The following is a 21,762-nucleotide window of genomic DNA, read 5'->3' on the forward strand; positions in this document are numbered from 1 at the left end:
AGAGGCCTGGCTTGAAAGTAACAGTGTGTAGTCACAGCGAATGGTTTTGGCAATTGAGTAACTTCTTGAAAGTTGAAAGGAAGAGCTCAGATTGGGTCAAGAGAAGGCTGAAATCATCTAGTCACCTTGAATATGACAAATGTGACTTTATTCTTGACATCATGTGCTCAGCTCTCAGTATTCTGTTGGAAAGGCCCCAGAAGAAACAACCCCAAAAGGGAGCACTTATGTGAAGTAGTTATCATGAGTGACTCCACTTGAGGATATTCCAACAGGACAGTGATAGTGCATGGATCTACACTACAATACTAAATTCAGGGAAATTGTTGACTGTGAAGAATAGTGAATGGAAGTGGACACTGGTTGCCAAAGTTACCCCAACAGGAAGCACTTACTGAGTACAGAAAAACAAGCCAATGCTTCAGTTCGAGTAACCAAAGTAACTCTATCATCTGGTCGACTCGTTTCTTTGTTTCTCCTTGCTGGACACTTCTAGACTTGTACATCACCACCAAAATAGATCACAGGACCACAACACTCACCAGTGGGAATCTTCCAGCAGAAGACCATTCAGTGGACTGTAGTTTGAAGAACACAGTTGGGCACATCCTGAGGTTTCTCCTATTCCTGAGGTGCTTCAGTGACTCAACCATGTCACTCTGGAAGTGCAGTGGTCCAATATTGAGGGCTTCTTTTTAGACCAGTTGTTCAGCAACAGTAACTCCACCTTTTATTCATGAAGTTTCCATAGCTGGGATTCAGGAGTATCCTTGTTTTGAAGTCAAGGTTTCTCTAGAACAATAGACACTCTGGCCATTCGCTGATGCTCCCAAACATTGATGAGTCGTTCATTAGAATGCACAGACTGATGATTGTGATTTACATTCACACTTATGAGTTGCAAAGGACTACATCCAAATCGGTTTACAAAGGAATTTAACAGATATACATATATTTTTGTTGCATTCATGAAACATGAAGTTTGTAATTTGCAATGACTAAATTTGGATTTGTTTTCCCCCAAATTGATCGACTTGCCCCTCACCAAAAGTTAGCATCTGGACAAGAAAAAAATCCAGTGGAATGGCTTGGATGCTTTCTTTTCTTGGGAAAGTGGGACATCCCGCATCCATTCCCGGCTAATTCATTCTCTGAGTTTTTTGTTGTTTGCAATAGGGAGCACGTACTACACAAAGGAACGCAACTCTGAGTTGTGTTGCTGACACTTTGTGTTCGACTTGTTGTCAACATGTGAGGCTCTTGAACATTGGAAGTGGCATATTTTCCAAAAGTAATGGTTGTGACAGAGGCTTGATTTGAAGGAAACAAAATCTTTCCCGTCAATTGGAGCAAAGTGGGAAATGCCCAAAAAGTTTGGCACAACTTTGTTGTGACAGAGGTATGTGAATCGCAGCCGATCCAACTATCGTGTTTAGGGAATGTTTTCCGGTTTGAAAATTTCATCTCACCAAGGAGATGCAAGTGCGTTTAAAAAAAAAAAAAGAAAAAGAATCATTCCATCAGAAGCATTGGTGGTTCAGTGGGAGAATTCTCGCCTGCCACGCGGGGCACCCGGGTTCGATTCCCGGCCAATGCATTTGTCAAATAGTTTGTTGTTTGCAACACAGAGCACGTACTGCACAACGCAACTCTGGGTTGTGTTGCTGACACTTGGAGTTCACATGTGAGGCTTTTGACCATTGCAAGTTTCAGAATATTACGAGGTGGCAAAAAGCATGAAAGCCAACGCTCACATTGAGAGCCTGCCTGCCTTGCAGAATCACCCAAGCAAATATCCATCACTGCAATAGAAGTGGTCTATATTCCAAATGTTAGGGTTGTGGCAGAGACTAGACTTGAAGGAAACCAAAATTTTCTCATGAATTGGAGTAAAGTGGAAAATGCCGCAATTGTCTATCACAAGCTTCTTTCGACTCCATTGCACTGCCAGACGAGTGAACCATCTTTGGGTGGTGTCCGGTGGAATGTCAGCCGCGTCCTTTACCGACATATGTGAAGAAAAGAAGAGATACTCCCCGTCGGGGAATCGAACCCCGGTCTTCCGCGTGACAGGCGGAGATACTGTCCACTATACTAACGAGGACTTGAAAGTGTTGTTTTCTACAGAGGTATGTGAATCTCAGCTGGTCCAAGTATCGCTTCAAGGGAAGGTTTTCCAGTGTGAAGCAACAGACTTGTTCAAAATCAATCATTTGGTCAATACCTCTGTACAATTCAGTTGTGTGGCCATTCTTGACATCATCTTCTCAGCTCTCAGTATTCTGTTGGAAAGGCCCCAGAAGAAACAACCCCAAAAGGGAGCACTTATGGGAAGTAGTTATCATGAGTGACTCCACTTGAGGATATTCCAACAGGACAGTGATAGTGCATGGATCTCCACTACAATACTAAATTCAGGGAAATTGTTGACTGTGGAGAATAGTGAATGGAAGTGGACACTGGTTGCCCCAACAGGAAGCACTTACTGAGTACAGAAAAACAAGTCAATGCTTCAGTTCGAGTAACCAAAGTAACTCTATCATCTGGTCGACTCGTTTCTTTGTTTCTCCTTGCTGGACACTTCTAGACTTGTACATCACCACCAAAATAGATCACAGGACCACAACACTCACCAGTGGGAATCTTCCAGCAGAAGACCATTCAGTGGACTGTAGTTTGAAGAACACAGTTGGGCACATCCTGAGGTTTCTCCTATTCCTGAGGTGCTTCAGTGACTCAACCATGTCACTCTGGAAGTGCAGTGGTCCAATATTGAGGGCTTCTTTTTAGACCATTTGTTCAGCCAAGGAACAGTAACTCCACCTTTTATTCATGAAGTTTCCATAGCTGGGATTCAGGAGTATCCTTGTTTTGAAGTCAAGGTATCTCGAGAACAATAGACACTCTGGCCATTCGCTGATGCTCCCAGACATTGATGAGTCGTTCATTAGAATGCATAGACTGATGACTGTGATTTACAACCACGGAACATGCCATGGACCCTTCTGACTCATGGTGGCAGTTGTCCCCAACATTACCCCAACAGGAAGCACTTACTGCATCAAGGAAGCAAGTCTGTGCTGCTGTCTGGGTTGTGTTGGTGACAGATTTTGTCAAAAGAGCATCTCTTCAGCTTTCAGTCTTCAGTTGAAGAAGCCCCAGAAGAAACAACCCCAAATGGGAGCACTTATGGAAATAACCGATCATGAGTGACTCCATTTGAGGACGTCTCAAGGAGACATTTGTCAAAAAATCTTTACTTCCAGGTTGTAGTTTTGCCTGGTATAATCACCCCAACAAGTAGCACTTACTGCATTGGATAATCTAGTGAATGCTAAAGTTAGGGTAATGACAGAGGCCTGGCTTGAAAGTAACAGTGTGTAGTCACAGCGAATGGTTTTGGCAATTGAGTAACTTCTTGAAAGTTGAAAGGAAGAGCTCAGATTGGGACAAGAGAAGGCTGAAATCATCTAGTCACCTTGAATATGACAAATGTGACTTTATTCTTGACATCATCTGCTCAGCTCTCAGTATTCTGTTGGAAAGGCCCCAGAAGAAACAACCCCAAAAGGGAGCACTTATGTGAAGTAGTTATCATGAGTGACTCCACTTGAGGATATTCCAACAGGACAGTGATAGTGCATGGAACTGCACTACAATACTAAATTCAGGGAAATTGTTGACTGTGAAGAATAGTGAATGGAAGTGGACACTGGTTGCCAAAGTTACCCCAACAGGAAGCACTTACTGAGTACAGAAAAACAAGCCAATGCTTCAGTTCGAGTAACCAAAGTAACTCTATCATCTGGTCGACTCGTTTCTTTGTTTCTCCTTGCTGGACACTTCTAGACTTGTACATCACCACCAAAATAGATCACGGGACCACAACACTCACCAGTGGGAATCTTCCAGCAGAAGACCATTCAGTGGACTGTAGTTTGAAGAACACAGTTGGGCACATCCTGAGGTTTCTCCTATTCCTGAGGTGCTTCAGTGACTCAACCATGTCACTCTGGAAGTGCAGTGGTCCAATATTGAGGGCTTCTTTTTAGACCATTTGTTCAGCCAAGGAACAGTAACTCCACCTTTTATTCATGAAGTTTCAATAGCTGGGATTCAGGAGTATCCTTGTTTTGAAGTCAAGGTTTCTCTAGAACAATAGACACTCTGGCCATTCGCTGATGCTCCCAAACATTGATGAGTCGTTCATTAGAATGCATAGACTGATGACTGTGATTTACAACCACGGAACATGCCATGGACCCTTCTGACTCATGGTGGCAGTTGTCCCCAACATTACCCCAACAGGAAGCACTTACTGCATCAAGGAAGCAAGTCTGTGCTGCTGTCTGGGTTGTGTTGGTGACAGATTTTGTCAAAAGAGCATCTCTTCAGCATCACCGATCATGAGTGACTCCATTTGAGGACGTCTCAAGGAGACATTTGTCAAAAAATCTTTACTTCCAGGTTGTAGTTTTGCCTGGTATAATCACCCCAACAGGTAGCACTTACTGCATTGGATAATCTAGTGAATGCTAAAGTTAGGGTAATGACAGAGGCCTGGCTTGAAAGTAACAGTGTGTAGTCACAGCGAATGGTTTTGGCAATTGAGTAACTTCTTGAAAGTTGAAAGGAAGAGCTCAGATTGGGTCAAGAGAAGGCTGAAATCATCTAGTCACCTTGAATATGACAAATGTGACTTTATTCTTGACATCATGTGCTCAGCTCTCAGTATTCTGTTGGAAAGGCCCCAGAAGAAACAACCCCAAAAGGGAGCACTTATGTGAAGTAGTTATCATGAGTGACTCCACTTGAGGATATTCCAACAGGACAGTGATAGTGCATGGATCTACACTACAATACTAAATTCAGGGAAATTGTTGACTGTGAAGAATAGTGAATGGAAGTGGACACTGGTTGCCAAAGTTACCCCAACAGGAAGCACTTACTGAGTACAGAAAAACAAGCCAATGCTTCAGTTCGAGTAACCAAAGTAACTCTATCATCTGGTCGACTCGTTTCTTTGTTTCTCCTTGCTGGACACTTCTAGACTTGTACATCACCACCAAAATAGATCACAGGACCACAACACTCACCAGTGGGAATCTTCCAGCAGAAGACCATTCAGTGGACTGTAGTTTGAAGAACACAGTTGGGCACATCCTGAGGTTTCTCCTATTCCTGAGGTGCTTCAGTGACTCAACCATGTCACTCTGGAAGTGCAGTGGTCCAATATTGAGGGCTTCTTTTTAGACCAGTTGTTCAGCAACAGTAACTCCACCTTTTATTCATGAAGTTTCCATAGCTGGGATTCAGGAGTATCCTTGTTTTGAAGTCAAGGTTTCTCTAGAACAATAGACACTCTGGCCATTCGCTGATGCTCCCAAACATTGATGAGTCGTTCATTAGAATGCACAGACTGATGATTGTGATTTACATTCACACTTATGAGTTGCAAAGGACTACATCCAAATCGGTTTACAAAGGAATTTAACAGATATACATATATTTTTGTTGCATTCATGAAACATGAAGTTTGTAATTTGCAATGACTAAATTTGGATTTGTTTTCCCCCAAATTGATCGACTTGCCCCTCACCAAAAGTTAGCATCTGGACAAGAAAAAAATCCAGTGGAATGGCTTGGATGCTTTCTTTTCTTGGGAAAGTGGGACATCCCGCATCCATTCCCGGCTAATTCATTCTCTGAGTTGTTTGTTGTTTGCAATAGGGAGCACGTACTACACAAAGGAACGCAACTCTGAGTTGTGTTGCTGACACTTTGTGTTCGACTTGTTGTCAACATGTGAGGCTCTTGAACATTGGAAGTGGCATATTTTCCAAAAGTAATGGTTGTGACAGAGGCTTGATTTGAAGGAAACAAAATCTTTCCCGTCAATTGGAGCAAAGTGGGAAATGCCCAAAAAGTTTGGCACAACTTTGTTGTGACAGAGGTATGTGAATCGCAGCCGATCCAACTATCGTGTTTAGGGAATGTTTTCCGGTGTGAAAATTTTCATCTCACCAAATGACAAAAAAAAAGAAAAAGAAAAAGAATTATTCCATCAGAAGCATTGGTGGTTCAGTGGGAGAATTCTCGCCTGCCACGCGGGGGACCCGGGTTCGATTCCCGGCCAATGCATTTGTCAAATAGTTTGTTGTTTGCAACACAGAGGACGTATTGCACAACGCAACTCTGGGTTGTGTTGCTGACACTTGGAGTTCACATGTGAGGCTTTTGACCATTGCAAGTTTCAGAATATTACGAGGTGGCAAAAAGCATGAAAGCCAACGCTCACATTGAGAGCCTGCCTGCCTTGCAGAATCACCCAAGCAAATATCCATCACTGCAATAGAAGTGGTCTATATTCCAAATGTTAGGGTTGTGACAGAGACTAGACTTGAAGGAAACCAAAATTTTCTCATGAATTGGAGTAAAGTGGAAAATGCCGCAATTGTCTATCACAAGCTTCTTTCGACTCCATTCCACTGCCAGACGAGTGAACCATCTTTGGGTGGTGTCCGGTGGAATGTCAGCCGCGTCCTTTACCGACATATGTGAAGAAAAGAAGAGATACTCCCCGTCGGGGAATCGAACCCCGGTCTTCCGCGTGACAGGCGGAGATACTGTCCACTATACTAACGAGGACTTGAAAGTGTTGTTTTCTACAGAGGTATGTGAATCTCAGCTGGTCCAAGTATCGCTTCAAGGGAAGGTTTTCCAGTGTGAAGCAACAGACTTGTTCAAAATCAATCATTTGGTCAATACCTCTGTACAATTCAGTTGTGTGGCCATTCTTGACATCATCTTCTCAGCTCTCAGTATTCTGTTGGAAAGGCCCCAGAAGAAACAACCCCAAAAGGGAGCACTTATGGGAAGTAGTTATCATGAGTGACTCCACTTGAGGATATTCCAACAGGACAGTGATAGTGCATGGATCTCCACTACAATACTAAATTCAGGGAAATTGTTGACTGTGGAGAATAGTGAATGGAAGTGGACACTGGTTGCCAAAGTTACCCCAACAGGAAGCACTTACTGAGTACAGAAAAACAAGTCAATGCTTCAGTTCGAGTAACCAAAGTAACTCTATCATCTGGTCGACTCGTTTCTTTGTTTCTCCTTGCTGGACACTTCTAGACTTGTACATCACCACCAAAATAGATCACAGGACCACAACACTCACCAGTGGGAATCTTCCAGCAGAAGACCATTCAGTGGACTGTAGTTTGAAGAACACAGTTGGGCACATCCTGAGGTTTCTCCTATTCCTGAGGTGCTTCAGTGACTCAACCATGTCACTCTGGAAGTGCAGTGGTCCAATATTGAGGGCTTCTTTTTAGACCATTTGTTCAGCCAAGGAACAGTAACTCCACCTTTTATTCATGAAGTTTCCATAGCTGGGATTCAGGAGTATCCTTGTTTTGAAGTCAAGGTATCTCGAGAACAATAGACACTCTGGCCATTCGCTGATGCTCCCAGACATTGATGAGTCGTTCATTAGAATGCATAGACTGATGACTGTGATTTACAACCACGGAACATGCCATGGACCCTTCTGACTCATGGTGGCAGTTGTCCCCAACATTACCCCAACAGGAAGCACTTACTGCATCAAGGAAGCAAGTCTGTGCTGCTGTCTGGGTTGTGTTGGTGACAGATTTTGTCAAAAGAGCATCTCTTCAGCTTTCAGTCTTCAGTTGAAGAAGCCCCAGAAGAAACAACCCCAAATGGGAGCACTTATGGAAATAACCGATCATGAGTGACTCCATTTGAGGACGTCTCAAGGAGACATTTGTCAAAAAATCTTTACTTCCAGGTTGTAGTTTTGCCTGGTATAATCACCCCAACAAGTAGCACTTACTGCATTGGATAATCTAGTGAATGCTAAAGTTAGGGTAATGACAGAGGCCTGGCTTGAAAGTAACAGTGTGTAGTCACAGCGAATGGTTTTGGCAATTGAGTAACTTCTTGAAAGTTGAAAGGAAGAGCTCAGATTGGGACAAGAGAAGGCTGAAATCATCTAGTCACCTTGAATATGACAAATGTGACTTTATTCTTGACATCATCTGCTCAGCTCTCAGTATTCTGTTGGAAAGGCCCCAGAAGAAACAACCCCAAAAGGGAGCACTTATGTGAAGTAGTTATCATGAGTGACTCCACTTGAGGATATTCCAACAGGACAGTGATAGTGCATGGATCTACACTACAATACAATACTAAATTCAGGGAAATTGTTGACTGTGGAGAATAGTGAATGGAAGTGGACACTGGTTGCCAAAGTTACCCCAACAGGAAGCACTTACTGAGTACAGAAAAACAAGCCAATGCTTCAGTTCGAGTAACCAAAGTAACTCTATCATCTGGTCGACTCGTTTCTTTGTTTCTCCTTGCTGGACACTTCTAGACTTGTACATCACCACCAAAATAGATCACGGGACCACAACACTCACCAGTGGGAATCTTCCAGCAGAAGACCATTCAGTGGACTGTAGTTTGAAGAACACAGTTGGGCACATCCTGAGGTTTCTCCTATTCCTGAGGTGCTTCAGTGACTCAACCATGTCACTCTGGAAGTGCAGTGGTCCAATATTGAGGGCTTCTTTTTAGACCAGTTGTTCAGCAACAGTAACTCCACCTTTTATTCATGAAGTTTCAATAGCTGGGATTCAGGAGTATCCTTGTTTTGAAGTCAAGGTATCTCGAGAACAATAGACACTCTGGCCATTCGCTGATGCTCCCAGACATTGATGAGTCGTGCATTAGAATGCACAGACTGATGATTGTGATTTACATTCACACTTATGAGTTGCAAAGGACTACATCCAAATCGGTTTACAAAGGAATTTAACAGATATACATATATTTTTGTTGCATTCATGAAACATGAAGTTTGTAATTTGCAATGACTAAATTTGGATTTGTTTTCCCCCAAATTGATCGACTTGCCCCTCACCAAAAGTTAGCATCTGGACAAGAAAAAAATCCAGTGGAATGGCTTGGATGCTTTCTTTTCTTGGGAAAGTGGGACATCCCGCATCCATTCCCGGCTAATGCATTCTCTGAGTTGTTTGTTGTTTGCAATAGGGAGCACGTACTACACAAAGGAACGCAACTCTGAGTTGTGTTGCTGACACTTTGTGTTCGACTTGTTGTCAACATGTGAGGCTCTTGAACATTGGAAGTGGCATATTTTCCAAAAGTAATGGTTGTGACAGAGGCTTGATTTGAAGGAAACAAAATCTTTCCCGTCAATTGGAGCAAAGTGGGAAATGCCCAAAAAGTTTGGCACAACTTTGTTGTGACAGAGGTATGTGAATCGCAGCCGATCCAACTATCGTGTTTAGGGAATGTTTTCCGGTTTGAAAATTTTCATCTCACCAAATGACAAAAAAAAAGAAAAAGAAAAAGAATTATTCCATCAGAAGCATTGGTGGTTCAGTGGGAGAATTCTCGCCTGCCACGCGGGGGACCCGGGTTCGATTCCCGGCCAATGCATTTGTCAAATAGTTTGTTGTTTGCAACACAGAGGACGTATTGCACAACGCAACTCTGGGTTGTGTTGCTGACACTTGGAGTTCACATGTGAGGCTTTTGACCATTGCAAGTTTCAGAATATTACGAGGTGGCAAAAAGCATGAAAGCCAACGCTCACATTGAGAGCCTGCCTGCCTTGCAGAATCACCCAAGCAAATATCCATCACTGCAATAGAAGTGGTCTATATTCCAAATGTTAGGGTTTTGACAGAGACTAGACTTGAAGGAAACCAAAATTTTCTCATGAATTGGAGTAAAGTGGAAAATGCCGCAATTGTCTATCACAAGCTTCTTTCGACTCCATTCCACTGCCAGACGAGTGAACCATCTTTGGGTGGTGTCCGGTGGAATGTCAGCCGCGTCCTTTACCGACATATGTGAAGAAAAGAAGAGATACTCCCCGTCGGGGAATCGAACCCCGGTCTTCCGCGTGACAGGCGGAGATACTGTCCACTATACTAACGAGGACTTGAAAGTGTTGTTTTCTACAGAGGTATGTGAATCTCAGCTGGTCCAAGTATCGCTTCAAGGGAAGGTTTTCCAGTGTGAAGCAACAGACTTGTTCAAAATCAATCATTTGGTCAATACCTCTGTACAATTCAGTTGTGTGGCCATTCTTGACATCATCTTCTCAGCTCTCAGTATTCTGTTGGAAAGGCCCCAGAAGAAACAACCCCAAAAGGGAGCACTTATGGGAAGTAGTTATCATGAGTGACTCCACTTGAGGATATTCCAACAGGACAGTGATAGTGCATGGATCTCCACTACAATACTAAATTCAGGGAAATTGTTGACTGTGGAGAATAGTGAATGGAAGTGGACACTGGTTGCCAAAGTTACCCCAACAGGAAGCACTTACTGAGTACAGAAAAACAAGTCAATGCTTCAGTTCGAGTAACCAAAGTAACTCTATCATCTGGTCGACTCGTTTCTTTGTTTCTCCTTGCTGGACACTTCTAGACTTGTACATCACCACCAAAATAGATCACAGGACCACAACACTCACCAGTGGGAATCTTCCAGCAGAAGACCATTCAGTGGACTGTAGTTTGAAGAACACAGTTGGGCACATCCTGAGGTTTCTCCTATTCCTGAGGTGCTTCAGTGACTCAACCATGTCACTCTGGAAGTGCAGTGGTCCAATATTGAGGGCTTCTTTTTAGACCATTTGTTCAGCCAAGGAACAGTAACTCCACCTTTTATTCATGAAGTTTCCATAGCTGGGATTCAGGAGTATCCTTGTTTTGAAGTCAAGGTATCTCGAGAACAATAGACACTCTGGCCATTCGCTGATGCTCCCAGACATTGATGAGTCGTTCATTAGAATGCATAGACTGATGACTGTGATTTACAACCACGGAACATGCCATGGACCCTTCTGACTCATGGTGGCAGTTGTCCCCAACATTACCCCAACAGGAAGCACTTACTGCATCAAGGAAGCAAGTCTGTGCTGCTGTCTGGGTTGTGTTGGTGACAGATTTTGTCAAAAGAGCATCTCTTCAGCTTTCAGTCTTCAGTTGAAGAAGCCCCAGAAGAAACAACCCCAAATGGGAGCACTTATGGAAATAACCGATCATGAGTGACTCCATTTGAGGACGTCTCAAGGAGACATTTGTCAAAAAATCTTTACTTCCAGGTTGTAGTTTTGCCTGGTATAATCACCCCAACAAGTAGCACTTACTGCATTGGATAATCTAGTGAATGCTAAAGTTAGGGTAATGACAGAGGCCTGGCTTGAAAGTAACAGTGTGTAGTCACAGCGAATGGTTTTGGCAATTGAGTAACTTCTTGAAAGTTGAAAGGAAGAGCTCAGATTGGGTCAAGAGAAGGCTGAAATCATCTAGTCACCTTGAATATGACAAATGTGACTTTATTCTTGACATCATCTGCTCAGCTCTCAGTATTCTGTTGGAAAGGCCCCAGAAGAAACAACCCCAAAAGGGAGCACTTATGTGAAGTAGTTATCATGAGTGACTCCACTTGAGGATATTCCAACAGGACAGTGATAGTGCATGGAACTGCACTACAATACTAAATTCAGGGAAATTGTTGACTGTGGAGAATAGTGAATGGAAGTGGACACTGGTTGCCAAAGTTACCCCAACAGGAAGCACTTACTGAGTACAGAAAAACAAGCCAATGCTTCAGTTCGAGTAACCAAAGTAACTCTATCATCTGGTCGACTCGTTTCTTTGTTTCTCCTTGCTGGACACTTCTAGACTTGTACATCACCACCAAAATAGATCACGGGACCACAACACTCACCAGTGGGAATCTTCCAGCAGAAGACCATTCAGTGGACTGTAGTTTGAAGAACACAGTTGGGCACATCCTGAGGTTTCTCCTATTCCTGAGGTGCTTCAGTGACTCAACCATGTCACTCTGGAAGTGCAGTGGTCCAATATTGAGGGCTTCTTTTTAGACCAGTTGTTCAGCAACAGTAACTCCACCTTTTATTCATGAAGTTTCAATAGCTGGGATTCAGGAGTATCCTTGTTTTGAAGTCAAGGTATCTCGAGAACAATAGACACTCTGGCCATTCGCTGATGCTCCCAGACATTGATGAGTCGTGCATTAGAATGCACAGACTGATGATTGTGATTTACATTCACACTTATGAGTTGCAAAGGACTACATCCAAATCGGTTTACAAAGGAATTTAACAGATATACATATATTTTTGTTGCATTCATGAAACATGAAGTTTGTAATTTGCAATGACTAAATTTGGATTTGTTTTCCCCCAAATTGATCGACTTGCCCCTCACCAAAAGTTAGCATCTGGACAAGAAAAAAATCCAGTGGAATGGCTTGGATGCTTTCTTTTCTTGGGAAAGTGGGACATCCCGCATCCATTCCCGGCTAATTCATTCTCTGAGTTTTTTGTTGTTTGCAATAGGGAGCACGTACTACACAAAGGAACGCAACTCTGAGTTGTGTTGCTGACACTTTGTGTTCGACTTGTTGTCAACATGTGAGGCTCTTGAACATTGGAAGTGGCATATTTTCCAAAAGTAATGGTTGTGACAGAGGCTTGATTTGAAGGAAACAAAATCTTTCCCGTCAATTGGAGCAAAGTGGGAAATGCCCAAAAAGTTTGGCACAACTTTGTTGTGACAGAGGTATGTGAATCGCAGCCGATCCAACTATCGTGTTTAGGGAATGTTTTCCGGTGTGAAAATTTTCATCTCACCAAATGACAAAAAAAAAGAAAAAGAAAAAGAATTATTCCATCAGAAGCATTGGTGGTTCAGTGGGAGAATTCTCGCCTGCCACGCGGGGGACCCGGGTTCGATTCCCGGCCAATGCATTTGTCAAATAGTTTGTTGTTTGCAACACAGAGGACGTATTGCACAACGCAACTCTGGGTTGTGTTGCTGACACTTGGAGTTCACATGTGAGGCTTTTGACCATTGCAAGTTTCAGAATATTACGAGGTGGCAAAAAGCATGAAAGCCAACGCTCACATTGAGAGCCTGCCTGCCTTGCAGAATCACCCAAGCAAATATCCATCACTGCAATAGAAGTGGTCTATATTCCAAATGTTAGGGTTGTGACAGAGACTAGACTTGAAGGAAACCAAAATTTTCTCATGAATTGGAGTAAAGTGGAAAATGCCGCAATTGTCTATCACAAGCTTCTTTCGACTCCATTCCACTGCCAGACGAGTGAACCATCTTTGGGTGGTGTCCGGTGGAATGTCAGCCGCGTCCTTTACCGACATATGTGAAGAAAAGAAGAGATACTCCCCGTCGGGGAATCGAACCCCGGTCTTCCGCGTGACAGGCGGAGATACTGTCCACTATACTAACGAGGACTTGAAAGTGTTGTTTTCTACAGAGGTATGTGAATCTCAGCTGGTCCAAGTATCGCTTCAAGGGAAGGTTTTCCAGTGTGAAGCAACAGACTTGTTCAAAATCAATCATTTGGTCAATACCTCTGTACAATTCAGTTGTGTGGCCATTCTTGACATCATCTTCTCAGCTCTCAGTATTCTGTTGGAAAGGCCCCAGAAGAAACAACCCCAAAAGGGAGCACTTATGGGAAGTAGTTATCATGAGTGACTCCACTTGAGGATATTCCAACAGGACAGTGATAGTGCATGGATCTCCACTACAATACTAAATTCAGGGAAATTGTTGACTGTGGAGAATAGTGAATGGAAGTGGACACTGGTTGCCAAAGTTACCCCAACAGGAAGCACTTACTGAGTACAGAAAAACAAGTCAATGCTTCAGTTCGAGTAACCAAAGTAACTCTATCATCTGGTCGACTCGTTTCTTTGTTTCTCCTTGCTGGACACTTCTAGACTTGTACATCACCACCAAAATAGATCACAGGACCACAACACTCACCAGTGGGAATCTTCCAGCAGAAGACCATTCAGTGGACTGTAGTTTGAAGAACACAGTTGGGCACATCCTGAGGTTTCTCCTATTCCTGAGGTGCTTCAGTGACTCAACCATGTCACTCTGGAAGTGCAGTGGTCCAATATTGAGGGCTTCTTTTTAGACCATTTGTTCAGCCAAGGAACAGTAACTCCACCTTTTATTCATGAAGTTTCCATAGCTGGGATTCAGGAGTATCCTTGTTTTGAAGTCAAGGTATCTCGAGAACAATAGACACTCTGGCCATTCGCTGATGCTCCCAGACATTGATGAGTCGTTCATTAGAATGCATAGACTGATGACTGTGATTTACAACCACGGAACATGCCATGGACCCTTCTGACTCATGGTGGCAGTTGTCCCCAACATTACCCCAACAGGAAGCACTTACTGCATCAAGGAAGCAAGTCTGTGCTGCTGTCTGGGTTGTGTTGGTGACAGATTTTGTCAAAAGAGCATCTCTTCAGCTTTCAGTCTTCAGTTGAAGAAGCCCCAGAAAAAACAACCCCAAATGGGAGCACTTATGGAAATAACCGATCATGAGTGACTCCATTTGAGGACGTCTCAAGGAGACATTTGTCAAAAAATCTTTACTTCCAGGTTGTAGTTTTGCCTGGTATAATCACCCCAACAAGTAGCACTTACTGCATTGGATAATCTAGTGAATGCTAAAGTTAGGGTAATGACAGAGGCCTGGCTTGAAAGTAACAGTGTGTAGTCACAGCGAATGGTTTTGGCAATTGAGTAACTTCTTGAAAGTTGAAAGGAAGAGCTCAGATTGGGACAAGAGAAGGCTGAAATCATCTAGTCACCTTGAATATGACAAATGTGACTTTATTCTTGACATCATCTGCTCAGCTCTCAGTATTCTGTTGGAAAGGCCCCAGAAGAAACAACCCCAAAAGGGAGCACTTATGTGAAGTAGTTATCATGAGTGACTCCACTTGAGGATATTCCAACAGGACAGTGATAGTGCATGGAACTGCACTACAATACTAAATTCAGGGAAATTGTTGACTGTGAAGAATAGTGAATGGAAGTGGACACTGGTTGCCAAAGTTACCCCAACAGGAAGCACTTACTGAGTACAGAAAAACAAGCCAATGCTTCAGTTCGAGTAACCAAAGTAACTCTATCATCTGGTCGACTCGTTTCTTTGTTTCTCCTTGCTGGACACTTCTAGACTTGTACATCACCACCAAAATAGATCACGGGACCACAACACTCACCAGTGGGAATCTTCCAGCAGAAGACCATTCAGTGGACTGTAGTTTGAAGAACACAGTTGGGCACATCCTGAGGTTTCTCCTATTCCTGAGGTGCTTCAGTGACTCAACCATGTCACTCTGGAAGTGCAGTGGTCCAATATTGAGGGCTTCTTTTTAGACCATTTGTTCAGCCAAGGAACAGTAACTCCACCTTTTATTCATGAAGTTTCAATAGCTGGGATTCAGGAGTATCCTTGTTTTGAAGTCAAGGTTTCTCTAGAACAATAGACACTCTGGCCATTCGCTGATGCTCCCAAACATTGATGAGTCGTTCATTAGAATGCATAGACTGATGACTGTGATTTACAACCACGGAACATGCCATGGACCCTTCTGACTCATGGTGGCAGTTGTCCCCAACATTACCCCAACAGGAAGCACTTACTGCATCAAGGAAGCAAGTCTGTGCTGCTGTCTGGGTTGTGTTGGTGACAGATTTTGTCAAAAGAGCATCTCTTCAGCATCACCGATCATGAGTGACTCCATTTGAGGACGTCTCAAGGAGACATTTGTCAAAAAATCTTTACTTCCAGGTTGTAGTTTTGCCTGGTATAATCACCCCAACAGGTAGCACTTACTGCATTGGATAATCTAGTGAATGCTAAAGTTAGGGTAATGACAGAGGCCTGGCTTGAAAGTAACAGTGTGTAGTCACAGCGAATGGTTTTGGCAATTGAGTAACTTCTTGAAAGTTGAAAGGAAGAGCTCAGATTGGGTCAAGAGAAGGCTGAAATCATCTAGTCACCTTGAATATGACAAATGTGACTTTATTCTTGACATCATCTTCTCAGCTCTCAGTATTCTGTTGGAAAGGCCCCAGAAGAAACAACCCCAAAAGGGAGCACTTATGGGAAGTAGTTATCATGAGTGACTCCACTTGAGGATATTCCAACAGGACAGTGATAGTGCATGGAACTACACTACAATACTATATTCAGGGAAATTGTTGACTGTGGAGAATAGTGAATGGAAGTGGACACTGGTTGCCAAAGTTACCCCAACAGGAAGCACTTACTGAGTACAGAAAATCAAGTCAATGCTTCAGTTCGAGTAATCAAAGGAACTCTATCATCTGGTCGACTCGTTTCTTTGTTTCTCCTTGCTGGACACTTCTAGACTTGTACATCATCAACAAAATAGATCACAGGACCACAACACTCACCAGTGGGAATCTTCCAGCAGAAGACCATTCAGTGGACTGTAGTTTGAAGAACACAGTTGGGCACATCCTGAGGTTTCTCCTATTCCTGAGGTGCTTCAGTGACTCAACCATGTCACTCTGGAAGTGCAGTGGTCCAATATTGAGGGCTTCTTTTTAGACCATTTGTTCAGCCAAGGAACAGTAACTCCACCTTTTATTCATGAAGTTTCCATAGCTGGGATTCAGGAGTATCCTTGTTTTGAAGTCAAGGTTTCTCTAGAACAATAGACACTCTGGCCATTCACTGATGCTCCCAGACATTGATGAGTCGTTCATTAGAATGCACAGACTGATGATTGTGATTTACAACCACAGTGCTGTGGAAAATGCCATGGACCCTTCTGACTCATGGTGGCAGTTGTCCCCAACATTACCCCAACAGGAAGCACTTACTGCATCAAGGAAGCAAGTCTGTGCTGCTGTCTGGGTTGTGTTGGTGACAGATTTTGTCCAAAGAGCATCTCTTCAGCTTTCAGTCTTCTGTTGAAGAAGCCCCAGAAGAAACAACCCCAAATGAGAGCACTTATGGAAATAACCGATCATGAGTGACTCCATTTGAGGACGTCTCAAGGAGACATTGGTCAAAAAATCTTTACTTCCAGGTTGTAGTTTTGCCTGGTATAATCACCCCAACAAGTAGCACTTACTGCATTGGATAAACTAGTGAATGCTAAAGTTAGGGTAATGACAGAGGCCTGGCTTGAAAGTAACAGTGTGTCGTCACAGCGAATGGTTTTGGCAATTGAGTACCTTCTTGAAAGTTGAAAGGAAGAGCTCAGATTGGGTCAAGAGAAGGCTGAAATCATCTAGTCACCTTGAATATGACAAATGTGACTTTATTCTTGACATCATCTGCTCAGCTCTCAGTATTCTGTTGGAAAGGCCCCAGAAGAAACAACCCCAAATGGGAGCACTTATGGGAAGTAGTTATCATGAGTGACTCCACTTGAGGATATTCCAACAGGACAGTGATAGTGCATGGAACTACACTACAATACTAAATTCAGGGAAATTGTTGACTGTGGAGAATAGTGAATGGAAGTGGACACTGGTTGCCAAAGTTACCCCAACAGGAAGCACTTACTGAGTACAGAAAAACAAGCCAATGCTTCAGCTCGAGTAACCAAAGGAACTCTATCATCTGGTCGACTCGTTTCTTTGTTTCTCCTTGCTGGACACTTCTAGACTTGTACATCACCATCAAAATAGATCACAGGACCACAACACTCACCAGTGCGAATCTTCCAGCAGAAGACCATTCAGTGGACTGTAGTTTGAAGAACACAGTTGGGCACATCCTGAGGTTTCTCCTATTCCTGAGGTGCTTCAGTGACTCAACCATGTCACTCTGGAAGTGCAGTGGTCCAATATTGTGGGCTTCTTTTTAGACCATTTGTTCAGCCAAGGAACAGTAACTCCACCTTTTATTCATGAAGTTTCAATAGCTGGGATTCAGGAGTATCCTTGTTTTGAAGTCAAGGTTTCTCTAGAACAATAGATACTCTGGCCATTCGCTGATGCTCCCAGACATTGATGAGTCGTTCATTAGAATGCATAGACTGATGATTGTGATTTACAACCACAGTGCTGTGGAACATGCCATGGACCCTTCTGACTCATGGTGGCAGTTGTCCCCAACATTACCCCAACAGGGAGCACTTACTGCATCAAGGAAGCAAGTCTGTGCTGCTATCTGGGTTGTGTTGGTGACAGATTTTGTCAAAAGAGCATCTCTTCAGCTTTCAGTCTTCAGTTGAAGAAGCCCCAGAAGAAACAACCCCAAATGGGAGCACTTATGGAAATAACCGATCACGAGTGACTCCATTTGAGGACGTCTCAAGGAGACATTTGTCAAAAAATCTTTACTTCCAGGTTGTAGTTTTGCCTGGTATAATCACCCCAACAAGTAGCACTTACTGCATTGGATAAACTAGTGAATGCTAAAGTTAGGGTAATGACAGAGGCCTGGCTTGAAAGTAACAGTGTGTAGCCACAGCGAATGGTTTTGGCAATTGAGTAACTTCTTGAAAGTTGAAAGGAAGAGCTCAGATTGGGTCAAGAGAAGGCTGAAATCATCTAGTCACCTTGAATATGACAAATGTGACTTTATTCTTGACATCATCTGCTCAGCTCTCAGTATTCTGTTGGAAAGGTCCCAGAAGAAACAACCCCAAATGGGAGCACTTATGGGAAGTAGTTATCATGAGTGACTCCACTTGAGGATATTCCAACAGGACAGTGATAGTGCATGGAACTACACTACAATACTAAATTCAGGGAAATTGTTGACTGTGGAGAATAGTGAATGGAAGTGGACACTGGTTGCCAAAGTTACCCCAACAGGAAGCACTTACTGAGTACAGAAAAACAAGTCAATGCTTCAGCTCGAGTAACCAAAGGAACTCTATCATCTGGTCGACTCGTTTCTTTGTTTCTCCTTGCTGGACACTTCTAGACTTGTACATCACCATCAAAATAGATCACAGGACCACAACACTCACCAGTGCGAATCTTCCAGCAGAAGACCATTCAGTGGACTGTAGTTTGAAGAACACAGTTGGGCACATCCTTAGGTTTCTCCTATTCCTGAGGTGCTTCAGTGACTCAACCATGTCACTCTGGAAGTGCAGTGGTCCAATATTGTGGGCTTCTTTTTAGACCATTTGTTCAGCCAAGGAACAGTAACTCCACCTTTTATTCATGAAGTTTCAATAGCTGGGATTCAGGAGTATCCTTGTTTTGAAGTCAAGGTATCTCTAGAACAATAGACACTCTGGCCATTCACTGATGCTCCCAGACATTGATGAGTCGTTCATTAGAATGCACAGACTGATGATTGTGATTTACAACCACAGTGCTGTGGAACATGCCATGGACCCTTCTGACACATGGTGGCAGTTGTCCCCAACATTACCCCAACAGGAAGCACTTACTGCATCAAGGAAGCAAGTCTGTGCTGCTGTCTGGGTTGTGTTGGTGACAGATTTTGTCAAAAGAGCATCTCTTCAGCTTTCAGTCTTCAGTTGAAGAAGCCCCAGAAGAAACAACCCCAAATGGGAGCACTTATGGAAATAACCGATCACGAGTGACTCCATTTGAGGACGTCTCAAGGAGACATTTGTCAAAAAATCTTTACTTCCAGGTTGTAGTTTTGCCTGGTATAATCACCCCAACAAGTAGCACTTACTGCATTGGATAAACTAGTGAATGCTAAAGTTAGGGTAATGACAGAGGCCTGGCTTGAAAGTAACAGTGTGTAGCCACAGCGAATGGTTTTGGCAATTGAGTAACTTCAATGCTGCTTTCAGCATTCTGTTGGAAAGGCCCCAGAAGAAACAACCCCAAAAGGGAGCACTTATGGGAAGTAGTTATCATGAGTGACTCCACTTGAGGATATTCCAACAGGACAGTGATAGTGCATGGAGCTACACTACAATACTATATTCAGGGAAATTGTTGACTGTGGAGAATAGTGAATGGAAGTGGACACTGGTTGCCAAAGTTACCCCAACAGGAAGCACTTACTGAGTACAGAAAAACAAGTCAATGCTTCAGTTCGAGTTACCAAAGGAACTCTATCATCTGGTCGACTCGTTTCTTTGTTTCTCCTTGCTGGACACTTCTAGACTTGTACATCACCACCAAAATAGATCACAGGACCACAACACTCACCAGTGGGAATCTTCCAGCAGAAGACCATTCAGTGGACTGTAGTTTGAAGAACACAGTTGGGCACATCCTGAGGTTTCTCCTATTCCTGAGGTGCTTCAGTGACTCAACCATGTCACTCTGCAAGTGCAGTGGTCCAATATTGAGGGCTTCTTTTTAGACCATTTGTTCAGCCAAGGAACAATAACTCCACCTTTTATTCATGAAGTTTCAATAGCTGGGATTCAGGAGTATCCTTGTTTTGAAGTCAAGGTTTCTCTAGAACAATAGACACTCTGGCCATTCGCTGATGCTCCCAGACATTGATGAGTCGTTCATTAGAATGCGCAGATTGATGATTCTGATTTACATTCTCACTTATGAGTTGCAAAGGACTACATCCAAATCGGTTTACAAAGGAATTTAACTGATATACATATATTTTTGTCGCATTCATGAAATATGAAGTTTGTAATTTGCAATGACTAAATTTGGATTTGTTTTCCCCCAAATTGATCGACTTGCCCCTCACCAAAAGTTAGCATCTGGACAAGAAAAAAATCCAGTGGAATGGCTTGGATGCTTTCTTTTCTTGGGAAAGTGGGACATCCCGCATCCATTCCCGGCTAATGCATTCTCTGAGTTGTTTGTTGTTTGCAATAGGGAGCACGTACTACACAAAGGAACGCAACTCAAAATTAGAAAATGCTGCTGAATTTTGTTGTATCATTGTAAATTGCATCCAACAAAAAATTCCATTTAAGATTTTGTATAATATTCTTGCTTCTGTCAAATTTATAAACCTCTTTCTAAGGTTGATTGTGTTCGACAAAAAGCAAAGCTTACCGTCAATTCAACAATGATATCTCTGCCTATCTCTGTTTTTAAAATGGTGAATTTTGGAAAAATGTATAAGTCACAAAATTACAAACAGGGGTGGTGAGGTGATCACAAATTTCATTTAAATGGAATAATGTCAGGCAAATACATCTATTAGTAACACCATTTTTACCACCACCACCAACGTTCAATGGTCAAGACACTGCTATTCACTTTTCAACATTCTGCGGGGCTGCTCGTGTTTTGTATCAAGAATGTGACAAAATATCTCAAAGTATGTAGTTGTTTCAATAGCCTCAGTCTTATCTGAAGTCTGATATACATTCCGATAATGAACAGTCGGTAACAATGTGAACCAGTTTAGAAATTGCTTTACTGACAGATGACATCGTAAACAAAGCAAAGACGAAGAACGGAGGAACGCAACTCTGAGTTGTGTTGCTGACACTGTGTTTGACTTCCAGTCAACATGTGAGGTTCTTGACCATTAGAAGTGGCATATTTTCCAAAAGTAATGGTTGTGACAGAGGCTTGACTTGAAGGTAACAAAATCTTTCCCGTCAATTGGAGCAAAGTGGAAATGCCCCATAAGTCTCTGAATCGACACCTCAACAGACAGTTGCATGTGCCTCTATATGTAGTATGTTTTTATTTATTTATAAAGTCAACTCTCAGACGAACGCAGGGTGTGAGATTCATGCAATATGTATTAAATATAGTTGATCATTTAGTATTGCTGGATAAAGTGTTTGCTTACTGACATCTAGTGGTCAATGACTGAAACTGCAACGTCCTGTCATTGTTCAAATGCGAAGAACAGCAGAATTACATTTCATTCTGCTGCTCATGTTTTCTTCCACCAGAGATCTTTCGGGCA

The 21,762-nt window shown here is 42.9% G+C and overlaps 8 non-coding genes across 8 annotated transcripts; 4 read left to right on the forward strand and 4 right to left on the reverse strand.

Moving 5' to 3' along the window:
* The first annotated feature begins 1,526 nt into the window (after positions 1-1,526).
* trnag-gcc (transfer RNA glycine (anticodon GCC)) lies at positions 1,527-1,597 on the forward strand. Its single transcript has one exon. It is a non-coding gene; the product is annotated as a tRNA-Gly (tRNA).
* Positions 1,598-2,032: 435 nt separating this feature from the next.
* On the reverse strand, positions 2,033-2,104 carry trnad-guc (transfer RNA aspartic acid (anticodon GUC)). The gene has a single exon. It is a non-coding gene; the product is annotated as a tRNA-Asp (tRNA).
* A 3,966-nt stretch (positions 2,105-6,070) lies between these two features.
* Positions 6,071-6,141, forward strand: trnag-gcc (transfer RNA glycine (anticodon GCC)). Its single transcript has one exon. It is a non-coding gene; the product is annotated as a tRNA-Gly (tRNA).
* A 435-nt stretch (positions 6,142-6,576) lies between these two features.
* On the reverse strand, positions 6,577-6,648 carry trnad-guc (transfer RNA aspartic acid (anticodon GUC)). The gene has a single exon. It is a non-coding gene; the product is annotated as a tRNA-Asp (tRNA).
* Positions 6,649-9,427: 2,779 nt separating this feature from the next.
* On the forward strand, positions 9,428-9,498 carry trnag-gcc (transfer RNA glycine (anticodon GCC)). Its single transcript has one exon. It is a non-coding gene; the product is annotated as a tRNA-Gly (tRNA).
* A 435-nt stretch (positions 9,499-9,933) lies between these two features.
* Positions 9,934-10,005, reverse strand: trnad-guc (transfer RNA aspartic acid (anticodon GUC)). Its single transcript has one exon. It is a non-coding gene; the product is annotated as a tRNA-Asp (tRNA).
* Positions 10,006-12,779: 2,774 nt separating this feature from the next.
* On the forward strand, positions 12,780-12,850 carry trnag-gcc (transfer RNA glycine (anticodon GCC)). Its single transcript has one exon. It is a non-coding gene; the product is annotated as a tRNA-Gly (tRNA).
* Positions 12,851-13,285: 435 nt separating this feature from the next.
* trnad-guc (transfer RNA aspartic acid (anticodon GUC)) lies at positions 13,286-13,357 on the reverse strand. The gene has a single exon. It is a non-coding gene; the product is annotated as a tRNA-Asp (tRNA).
* Positions 13,358-21,762: the final 8,405 nt, after the last annotated feature.

The sequence above is a fragment of the Synchiropus splendidus genome, chromosome 13, assembly GCF_027744825.2.
Source record: "Synchiropus splendidus isolate RoL2022-P1 chromosome 13, RoL_Sspl_1.0, whole genome shotgun sequence".
Classification (NCBI taxonomy): domain Eukaryota; kingdom Metazoa; phylum Chordata; class Actinopteri; order Syngnathiformes; family Callionymidae; genus Synchiropus; species Synchiropus splendidus.